Genomic DNA, 11,930 nt, shown 5'->3' with positions numbered 1-11,930 from the left:
TGATTTCAAGCACCACTGTTTTGCAACCAAAGCCTTGTGGAGCAATCTCAAAAATTGTGAGCAGAGTTCTAAACCATAAACAATTCCTTCAATTATCTCTAACTACACAATATGACATTCTGTCCCACAAGAGGCAATTGTGATTTTTCACAAGTATAGATATTATTTTATGATCTGGAATCTCTTAGCATATCCCCTTAGCACTTTAAAAACCCAGCTAATTCACTTTTGTAAATTTCTATTTATTAACAAATGGTGAGGAATCCAACATGCTGCAAAACGAAGTATCAGCTTTAAGCTTAGGTTTTACTTCTAAGAAAAGGCCACAATAAAAGACCAACATTTGACACTGTCCTTTTGTTAACAAATGATTAGCCACTAAATCCATTTGGTGAGCTGAATAGCATTACAGTGATCACGTGAAATGATACTTGGTCTGGAACCAGAAAAAAGGCTGAACAATCTCATGTCTCCTAGGGTTATGTATAAATTTGTTTGCTTTCTCTGAAATCTTCATACAAAAATGTTCTTATTTTTAACAACAGGTAAACATTTATATGCAAAATTCAATTGTAGATAATCTAACATACTAATTATTTAAAGAGCTATGGCTAAAAGATAACAAAGGTAAAAACAACTGCAACCACCACTGATCATTAAAAGAATCAGGAGCTAATCAGCTGTAGGGGAACAAAGCTTATCAACCACAACTGGGATCAGCAACTCACTGCTCAGTGAGACATCAGGTAACTGTAACTTGCAATTTTGACTTCACATTTTCCATTAAGTCTGCTTGTCAGAAGCAAGTTTATGAAGTTCACAAATAGTGATCACATGGCCAAGGAATGCTGTTCTGGTCATAAATGCATGCCTATTGCGAAGCACCCAAATGGTGATGTAGTCCAAGATGAGAGGATTGGTCACAAAGCTGTTTTTCCCCCCCAACTGTCATAACTTCAAATGGTTACTGAATAAGGTAAGTGAGGACTACATGTATACTGTAAAGTGTTTTTCCCATAGTTTTTCACTTCTGCCCAGTTACCAAACTACCAAAATGTGTCACTACATTGTGAAGGCTGAATTCTTTTACTCTATGGATGTGTTCTCCATTTGGGAATAAGTAATAGTGATGTCAATATGATTTGTTCATTGTGGAACATAGCTAAATGCCTATGTTAAGTTTTCACTTATTTTAGCAGCTATCTACATAGATTTCTATACTAATATTATTAGCTACAACCCAATACCATATAACAGTAAAGTATGCAATGAATAAAAAGAGCATTTTATGAAATATATATATATATATATATATATATATATATATATATATAGGGAGGGAGGGAGGGAGAGAGAGAGAGAGAGGAGGAGGAGGAGGAGGAGGAGGAGGAGGAGGAGGAGGAGAAGAAGAAGAAGAAGAAGAAGAAGAAGAAGAACACAACAACAACAACAACAACAACAACAACAACAGGCAGAGCTGAGGGCAGGAGTTAAGCATGTCATCAGTTTAGAATAGTTATGTTGCCACAAATGATCCAAGACCAAGCAGAATTCAAGAGAAGTTGGACTTGGACCATTTGTGGCAATCTAATAATTCTAAGATAATGGATGGTTAACTCTATCCCCCATCCGACAATATCATGTAGAGTGATATAAATATGCAACAAGTCAAAAAAACTGGTTTGCACAAACTGGATGATCTTGAGCAAAGACACACTTTTTTTTTATGCATAGCCCAGGATTGACATTCATTTTACATGAAATTTGACTAGATGGCAACACTCAGAAACTGCAGCTTTAAACAAATTCTAGTTATTGAAATAAAACAAAAATACATTCATATGCCTTGATAGTACAGGGGTTTAGTGCACCCTGTAATTAACACAGCTGCCTGCAATTTCTGCTGGTTCGAATCTCTCCAAGGCTCAAGGTTGACTCAGCCTTCCATCCTTTCTAAGGTAGGTGAAATGAGGACCCAGTTTGTGGGGGCAATAAGCTGACTTTGTATAAAAACATACAAAAGAATGAAGGCTATTGCTTAACGCATTGTAAGCCGCCCTGAGTCTCCGGAGAAGGGCGGCATATAAATCAAATTTTAAAATATATATATATATATATACTTTTCCTGAGTTTTTGCTGAATGAATATATTCTGTCAATATTTAACTAAACCTGTTAAAATGTTTATTTCAAAAATATTACAAGATTAAATATTTTAATTAAGTTCTAAACACAGTATTAAAAGTTGCTTGTAGTTAACTGGCAACCGATAGTTTTTTTAAACTAGGTACTCTTTTTTTTTTTAAATGAAAGCTTGAGTTTAAAATAATTTCTTTCTTTTCTCTCTGTCTTTAAAAGCAAAGGATCATTGCAATAAGGGTTATCCCTTAAAAATGGGGAAATATTTATTAAATTTATATGTTGCCCATCTCACTCTGCAAAGTGACTTTGGGCAGCTCACAATTAAAATCATAAAAATATCAAAACATTAAATATAGAGACAAGAAGCAAAAAGCAAGATTGGTAAGGTGGCTGCATCTCTTCTGTAAGTCCACTTATACCTCCAACATAGAGCTTCCTCAGGCCAACTGCAAAGCCAGGTTTTAATGTACTATTTTGGAAAACCAAAAGGGTGGGGCCAGACCTCACCTCAGGTAGCAAGATATTCCAAAGAGTGGGGACCACAGCAGAAAAGGCTCTCCTTCTATACCCTGCTAGCCAAAACTCTTTACCAATGGGACCCACAGTGCACCTCTTTGACAAGATCAAGTGAGACAAGACCGTTCCTCAGATAATCTGGTCTTATGCTACAAAATACTCTATGAAAAATATACAATAATAATATATTTTAAATAATACAATAAAAGTATTGCTGGTCATTGTGGATAATAGATACAGATTGAAGAAGCATTTTAAAAAAGAAATTCTTAATCCAAAATTCATTCTAAAATGAACTTTTTGCCATATACAGTAATGCTTGCCCCTTAATCACTACAATAATCTTTTCTTAGTTTCATTGTGGAAAAAATTGTTAAAACAATATTACTCTGTATATTTCATACAGGCAGAACTGCTTATTTAGCCCTCAGTTACCAATAGCCAAATCATTGTAACTGTTGAAGAGTATCTCGTATTGAATAATATCTCAATTCTAGAGTTTAGTTTCTCTCAGTTCCTTTATCTTTTAATTTACCAGATTATTATTCATGACTATATGAAAATAAGCCATTTGCTTATCAAATCTACACATCATACTAAACTAAACATACTAAACAAACACAACATACTAAAACAAATCTACAACCCATACTAAATATGGGTTGTTTAGTATATTATGCAATTCCAACTAATGCATATTGAAACACTGACTTTTGTCTTGGAGTCAGACAATGTATCAGACAATTCACTTGTGTTTTATTCAATAAGCTACAATTAAACTACAATTTGGATCCAGTTGCCATGTTCAATGGACCTTTCTCTGGTTTTGCTCTCTTCAACCTGCTGCTAAGTAGTAGATTACAACCACTAACATCCTCATTCATAACAGCCAATAACAGGATTACTAATACAATCAATTAGAAGAAATAAGATTGGTACCTAAGGGAAACACATTTATGATCACATCCTATTAACAACCAGTATAAGTTATTTTAACATACAATACTTTGTTACTGTTTTTTGAAGCAGGCTAATCTTAGTGTCTTACTAGCTGACAATTTTCCTGTCTAACATATGAAAAGATCATTCTAAAAATACAATATAGATCAGGGCTGTCAAACTCCCGGCCCACGGGCCATATGCATCATACACTGGTCATGCCCATGCCTGATTTAGCAAAGGGCAAAAAAGTCTGTATACGTCACGTGATGCCGTGACACCGTTTGACACCGCTGATATAGATGATACACACATCACTTAAAATATAAAACAGAATTGAAAAATCAATGAGTGGTCTCACATTTAGGATCCACAACTAATAAACTAAAATGGGACTGACTTTGAAAATGGGAAGATGACTTGTTTTTTGTTGAAAGCTTCTCAGATTGTTGAGGTTATCATATAAAACAACAAATTGGGAAAAAAATCCTAATTTTTAAGACCTTCCTCTCTGAATGTTCTAAATTCTATCCTTCCAAAGAATGTGAAGGTCAAACTGTGGTAGAGTCTGTCAACAAGCCAGAAAAGAAACAAAGATCAAGGATGAAGTCTGCCCAAAGTTAAGCACTCTGAAGTGAAATCTGAAATCCTAGAGGAATTTGCCAAGGCAATGTTATTCCATTAAAAACTTTTTTAAAATTAATATAAGATTGTGATATGTGAATAAACATTAGTCTGTGCAGTGAACTGGATATAGAGGGGAAAAAGCATTTTGGAGTTAGTGGCTGCACACATTGCATCTATTGGGCAACTTCCTCAAAGAACTGCATTGCTTCCTAGACCCATACATTAAGACATATTGGATTAAGGGAGATCAATTTAATATGCATGTCCAATCAGTCTCCTACTCACTTTCTCCTCTTAAAATTCAGACTGCTGCATGTCCTAGTATATCTATATAGGCATGTTTGCATATATGGCAGATGTAATATAGAACCTGTTGCTATTTAACTAAACCGAAATTGCTTTTGAATAGATATGGATAGGATTCAAGCAAACTTAAGTGTTGCTTGAAATAAGTGGGACTTTGCTATGAATGGATTATATTCAATTGTAGACTATGTCCTAAACATTGCATTCCTATAAGATAGACAGGGAGATGGCAAGGACAAGCTGCTTCTGGATTCCGGCCAAGAAAGCTATATGGATATCTCCATGAAGTCACCAAGAGTCAAATTTGATTTAAAGAAGGCTATATTTAATGAAGGGCTTACACTTGGACCAGGGCGAGCCAAGTTTAACCAACTCCACATGAGTCTACCACCATCTCTCAAACCAATTTATCTCATAGATTTATGTGGTGGGACAAAATAAGAAATCCTTATGTATGCCATCTCCAGCCTTAAAGAGAAAAATTGGAACATAATTGCAATAAACAATTTATTTGGCATTTTAAATGCTTACTACTTCAAATTATGAAGTTTATAATCTTCGACTATATGATGCCAAGTATTCTGCATGCCTTCCCTTTTAAGACATATTAATCACCCTTTGCTCTTCAAAACAAACTCTGGCAAGCATAACAAGAGAAATCACAGCCTCAATCCATAGTTAACAGCTCCTTCCTTTCCAAGCCCAGTAATAAGAAAAGATAATTACTGCCTACTTCCTTCAATTTTTCTCCAGCACTTTAGTTAGGTCACAACAACTGGATCCTGATCCAATTAGGAAAGACAGGCCGACCTTGATAAAAAATAATGAACCCAGACCAAGGGAAAAAATAATGAAAGACTAGCAGGGATTTTAGCAGCAGATAAAACTTTAAGCACTCTGAAATCGAGAACAGGAATTGTGCTGGGGAGGAGAGAGAGTAGAAAAAAAAGTCTTTAGAGGCTTTATCTCACTTTAAGAGGTACCTCCCATAGAAGATTTTGATTTAGCAATTACTCTTGAAAGAAAAGGGGGTTCTCCCCCCTTCCCCCCCTCTCTTTCATTCCCAACGTGGCTCGCCGTGCCCTACTCAGCTAATGGCAGCAGCAGGACAAAAGCTCCCGGGCAGGCTGCAGCCCCTCGTGTCTCACTTGCTATTCTCCTCACGTCCTGACACCCAGAAACGAAGAGGGGGGGTAGAAGAGAGATTCTCTGCCACCCATCCAAATGCAAATAGGGCGGCCAGGCAGAAAAGCTCCTAACTTCGCAATACAGCACTAACTTTCCCACCTCCTCCCCCTTGTGCGGTAGCCACGGCCCCTCTTTCTCCGTTAGCAACTTTTTGCACTGCCGCTTTGCTGGCTGCTTCTTATCCTCCACACAAGCCCCCCCCTCCTTCGTGCGGGAAAAACCCCCGTGGGAAGGCACCGCGGGGGCATTCCGATCCCGAACTTTCTTCTACTCCGTTTTCCTCGAGTCCAACTCCCCGCGATTCCCATCCCGCTCCGTTTCTCACCTCTAAGGTTTCCCCGGAAAAGGCGGAGGCGTCGGGGGAGACGGCTTCCACAGAGGCGAAGCGCCAGCCCCGTTCTCTCGCATGGTGCCCGGTCCGAGTCCCCAAGTCTGCCTTTCTTCCTCCCCTCGCTGCCTGCAGCGGCGCCTCCTTCGCTCCCGCGGCCGCTCGTCGCGACACGCTCCGGTCCCCGGATTCCTCCGCCAAAGCAGGGGCAGCCGCCACAAACCGCGTCCGGAACTAATTTCTCTGGCATGAAAAGTTAAACCACTCTTCAGCGACTGCACGGCTCGCAACCATCTGGCTCCGGAGTGATAATAACCCTGCAGATCAAACGCGCCACTATCGTTCTCCTCCTTCACCCCCTTTTCCCTTGAAGGGCAGAGCGCATTTAAGGGAGCAACAGTTGTGATCACACGAACAATGGGGAGGGGAGGGGGGGAGGGAGAGAGAGAAGAAAGGGCTTAAGGCTAAGGAGGTAAGTGTGTTGGGTCAGAGCCCTGTTTATTCAGGGGGAAATCTCACCGGGTTCACAAGACTGCCTGCAGCAGTCTTAGCATGAACAAATCTGTTTACTCGGAAGTAAAGCTAGGTGGAGCTTCCTTTAAAAATTGCAAACATTTTTTTTTTAAAATCTGGCCGGGAGTAAGCCTTCCTGAATGCACATGCACACAGTTGATCTTTAGGATAAATCCAGCTAAATCTTTTTAAGAACCTTTAAATATATTTAAGGCTCCTTTGCAGCTACTTTTAAAGTAATGCTTGCCTCTAGCAGTATGTTAATCTCTTCTTTGAACCCTCGAAGATTTGACTTTAATCCATCATTGGGTTAATGTCCTAAAGCAAGGAAATGTGAACAAGGCATCTTGTCCTTTCCTTTCCTTTCCAAAAAAAGAAAAAAAAGAACTAAAGCCTCAGATCTGAGAGCTTCTACTTTCCACCCGCCCGGATTTCAGCCGAGCATGATCGTGCTGTGCTCCGAGTCCGTCTCCTAGCCTGTAATTGCTTTATACTGTGCACATTCTGTTACAAGCCCTTAAAAGGAAGACTCCGCGAACCAAAAACTTGCCTCCTTTGGCACTTTTAAGGCTCTACCGCCCCAAACCTTCAGCGACACCGACCGTCATATTAACCTGCAGTTGCGCTCACAGCTGGGGATTCGCTAACCTTTCAATCTTGCAGAACCCCAAAGCACCTCAACGCCCTTCGTGCGGATCCCGCAAAGTACCATATTCCCAACCAGAAATTAAAGGCAGGCAGGAAAGGGCAGCTACGTCAACTTGGGAGGCCCAAGCAGTTCTAAAAACAGTCCCGTATTTGAATTAAAGACAAACTTGCCCGATTTAAACTAAGGAATGCACACGCGAAAGCCTCCCCCCCCCCCACGTAACAGTTTGGATCCCAACAACCGTCAGAGCACTCCACAAGCCATCTTGCCTTCCTACTAAAGGCAATCCCCTAGGAATAGCTATGTTTACTCATGAGTAAAGCACTGAGGGTAAGCAGGCTTATTCCCAGCTACAACAGATGCTGCCTGGAATCAGATCAGCTACTTTATCTCCTTGGATTCAGGCGCCTCCACGCGATTTGACGGTCGACTCTAAACACGAGTACATTGCCCGAGGCTTCAATATCGCTCTGATCGACGGTGGGATGCTCTCTCGGTTAAGCAATACCGCTTAAATACTTGAATTATCTAATTACAGCGCGTTCCCCAGCAGCGGTAAAGATTACTGGAGCTCCACTCGGCAAAGGACCGCCCTGTCGGTAACTTTTCAGGAGTGTCCGCAGCCTCTATTGCCCAACAAAAAATTACCGTACCGTAACCACCTCCGCCCGCTTCGAAGAGGAAATAAAAGGGGTGCCCTTACTATGGGAATTTCAAAGCTGAGCTACTTACTTTAAGGAGTAGGAATTTCCACACACAGCAGATGCATTGCTGGATTATTTTTGAGAGACTGGGCGCTGGAAGGGATTCTCCAATAGGAACTGGGAGGGGGGAGTTTCTCCTGGAGGAGGGGGAAACTCAGGGAAAATGGGAGGGTTTTCAGATTCCATTTCAGAGCTTTGATTTAAAATGTAACCCGACACCAGCAATCCACCTCTTAAATTTCAGGACCCCTCCGAACAATTTATAGAAAGGCAGGCGACTTTTCTCCCCTGCCCCATTGATAAAGAGGCGAGGCTTCCCTCTGATGAATGAATTTTTAAAAAACTGCCATGTCATGAACGGGTAGTTTGAAATCCTTTGAAGAGCTCAATAAAAACTGGAGTTCACCTGCCTATCAGCAGTTTACAGAGTACAGAAGGCGGAGAACGCGCCCGCCTTCTGCAAACAGGCGTAGGCGAATGAATGGAAGAGAAGCAAAACCAGGCCTCAGCAGTTCCAGAACGTCCACCGCGGCAACTTCAGGCTTCTACTCGGGTGTAAATCCTTTCGTCGTTCATGGGCCTTACTCCTAGGGTAGGATGCTTAGGTTTGCAGCGACAGTCTACACGTACTTACCTAGAAGTACCTTCCTGTTGGCTTTGCTGCGCGATCCTACCCATCCTACTCGTAAGAAAATTGATACTTGGCTCTGGTTTCCATTAGATAAAACCACTTTTGTCAGATTGAATTTCATCTCGATGCGCAGAAATTGTTGGGGCGCGCCCGTTTGGGCTACATCCTTGTAAACGACGGCCGGGCAGAGTCTCCTGCAGAAGGGTGGCAGTCGAGTCACGATCCTGCTGGTGTCTGCAGGGAATAATGCCCCGTAGATCTGGATGGACCTACTTCCGGGTGGGACGCCGAGTTGGACGGAGTTATCGCTCTGATTATAAATCACTTGAACAACCCAGCGCGTACCGGTTCAAGTGGCCTTAGGATCATAGGAGTAGCTTGGGTTGTACCTTCGTGTTGGGACCAGCAGGTGACACATACACACGTCGATTTTTGCGCCACGGCGGGTCTTTTTTGGGGATAAGAAGCGCTTTTTAAAGCCCCCGGAGTGTGAATTACCGACAGTGCGACACGTTTAACTGAGCATCTCTCCTCCCACGGGCTGCTTCAGAAACGGGTTGCAACTAGGAGCGTGTAAAACAAATTGCTGTGGGACGCGACTTAGAAGAGGCATCCCCGACGAAGGGACCGCCGCAGCGTGGTTTAGTCAGTTCCGGTTTCCAACCTTCCCCACCCTCCGAAATTTAATTGCCTGGAAGGAAGGAATCGCCTTTTTCCTTACTAAAACCTCCCTCGAAAAGGAGGGGCTAAAAATAAAGCTTCAAGGTGCGCCACGCTCTTTGCTCACCAGCCCTGCTTTGGTTTGGGGGTTTGTTTGTTTTTAAAAAAAGGACCCCGCGACTAGCGCTAAAGGGCACCGAATCGCTGTGATCCATCCCTCCCCACGCTTCGTCTTATAGGAAGCCCGTTTCTTCTCATTCACCCGTCCCCGTGACTGACAAGGGGTCGTGAAACGAGACGCCAAAGCTTGCCCTCGAGGCTCACCTTTGGAGAAAACCGGAAGGGGGCCCCAAAGAAGGTGGGACAGCAATGGACGCGAGGGGGGTGGGATAGGCGCTCAACTCTCTCCCCTCGTGGCTTCGGACAATGCTGAACTTGACTGCCTGGTTACCGGCTCAGGAAGCGGGCGATTCGGGCCACAGAAAAGAGGACGGGAACTCAACCATGTCCCTTTTTGGTAGCTAGAGGGCGCTGCGCCATAATGCTTCCTCGTGGATCGCCTACTTGTTTCTCCTTCCCAAAGGCACAATTCCTAAAACTAGTTGCACTCGACCGTATACGTAAAAAGCTAGGAGCGCCCCTTTACAACCAGGTTCCTTAAACAAGGATCTGAGAGACGCAGGCTGCAACTGGGATCACTGGTGAAGTGCAGTAAGAAAAAAAGGGGGGTAGAATGGAATGGGTGGAGGGTTGTTTTTTTTTTTTTTGCTAGGGGTCACACAGATAGAAACTAAAGGAGGCGAAGAGAGCGCGAGCACGCAAAGGGCCGGTCGCCCCACCGAAGTGTCTGTCCATTTGTCTACCGAACATTCCCCCCTTTCAGGTGAAGCGACGCGGGGCTTCCGAAACGCAACTGGAAGGGTTGGGAAGGGGGGGGGATGGGTGGATGAAAGGAAGGACTCACCAACCAGGCCAGCTGGGTGCACACCTCGCTTTGCTTGCTTTTACATCTAGATCCCTTTCGCTTCAGTCCATTCCAACAGCCCCGGGTTCGAAGGACTCGCATAAACCAAATCAAAGGCCAACTTGGCTCCGTCTCTTCCAGCGCCCGAGAGACCGCCCGCTTCTCGCCATCTCCAGGTGGCTGCCTGCCGGATTGAACCCATCCGGTTCAAAAGGAGAGAGGGAAAGGGGAAGGAAAAAAAAAAAAGCCCCAGCAAGTTGAGAGGGGCGGGACAAGATCCAAGTTTTTTCAAGGCATGTCCAGGCAAAGCGCGCGGCTGCTGAGTTTCAGCGCCGGGGAGAGCGCAGGCTGCAACCGGTCCCTTCCCCGCCTGCTTGGAACTCGCCGGCTGGAGCGCCGCCTACTCCCGCTTCCAGAGGCTGCTCTGGAGGGGCTTCTCCAGCCAGGCGCCGGTGGCGGCAGTTTGGTGCTTTCTCGCCCGGCCTCTGTCGCCCTCCGCGGAAAGGGCGGCGGCCCGGGTGGGCGAACTCCGCCTTGGCTCCGCTGCTCGGCGAGAGGTGGGAGCCGAAGGACGCCACCCCACTTTCCTTCCCCGCTCCTGTCTGCCCGCGTGGGTAGCCTTGCCTTCGCCGCTGGGGGAAGAGGACGCGGGGCTTGAGCGGCTGCGAGCCAGGTGAAGAGAGAGGGAGAAGCCTCAAGTGCTTCTCATCACTGGCGAAAAAGATCCTTTTGCCAAATCCTGAAGCAACGGCTGTTCTCTCCGACTTTCTCCAAACATCGTTGGATTCTGTTTGTCACATCAGTGTCATCATCACATCCCGCGGCTCTTGCGTTTGGATGCAGTCACTTACGTATACACATACTTCGATTTGCCCAGAAATCCTGGATCCGTGGTACGGATGCTAATCTGCCCACGTTAATCATGTTAGGGCATGATTTCGACATAGGACAGATCCGTTTTAGTGGAATTGCAATAAGCTTTCAAGCACCGCAGGAAAGTTGCTGGGGGGCAAAAAACAAAACAAAAGATCTTTTGTTCTCTGTGTTTTTTTTTTAAAATCAACCCTCTCAAAAGATAAACATTAGAATTACACAATCTTAGATAATGGGTTTCACTTTTCAAAAGAATCGCCAAAAACAGTCAGCAGAAATCCATAGTCTTGGGAGCACATTTTCTCCCCTCCTTTGCCAAGCCATTGCCAAGCATGATTCTTGAGATGTTTGTGGTATACAGCAGCTGACACCAAACATCCTGTTTTTGTTTAGACGGGTCATGCAAAAGAAATGAGTGAAAAAATAATCTCCAGCAGACTCCAACAAACCCCCTTCCCTGGCCATTCAAGCAGTACTAGAGGGTTTTGACACTGACATTCACAAATGGTATGCAGGGACATTTCTGCTCTGCAGAAATTAAAATCATGTACAATATCATCAGATACACACAGACTGATGGACGCATTGGAATTTGGGAGACACACCAGGGACGCTGCAGTAGAAAGAGTAGAAAGTCTAAATAGAAATCTAATAAATAATGCATTAATCAATATTATTATTATTATTGGTAATTGCAATAGTGATGGTTATAGCCACAGAATATTCATTTACCCACCATAGACTCATTTGTTTTCATTGATTTATAGGACCTTTCACCTTGCAAATATGACTTGATGGTTCATCTAAAACTATATAGTAAAAGAAAAAGCTACTTCTGAACCTTCATGACTGGGAAGATTGAAGGACATACAAAATATTGTGGCAACGAAG

The 11,930-nt window shown here is 43.5% G+C and overlaps 1 protein-coding gene across 6 annotated transcripts in view; it reads right to left on the bottom strand.

Moving 5' to 3' along the window:
* FAT1 (FAT atypical cadherin 1) overlaps positions 1 to 11,336 on the bottom strand; it is a 138,621-nt gene extending 127,285 nt beyond the window's left edge. For 4 of the 6 annotated variants that reach the window (XR_015729110.1, XM_087874681.1, XM_034401510.3 and 1 more), the window contains exon 1: positions 6,043 to 6,615. The gene's annotated coding sequence lies outside the window, so the exon portion shown is untranslated. Of the gene's footprint in view, positions 1 to 6,042; positions 6,616 to 7,939; positions 8,031 to 10,166 lie in introns of those variants that run through there. The other 2 variants (XM_034401509.3, XM_034401512.3) reach the window with 2 other exon arrangements.
* Positions 11,337 to 11,930: the final 594 nt, after the last annotated feature.

Source organism: Pantherophis guttatus, chromosome 8 (genome assembly GCF_059756535.1).
Source record: "Pantherophis guttatus breed Tessera chromosome 8, ASM5975653v1, whole genome shotgun sequence".
Classification (NCBI taxonomy): domain Eukaryota; kingdom Metazoa; phylum Chordata; class Lepidosauria; order Squamata; family Colubridae; genus Pantherophis; species Pantherophis guttatus.
The sequence above is the reverse complement of the archived record's forward strand: the minus strand, read 5'-3'. Positions and strand labels throughout refer to the sequence as shown.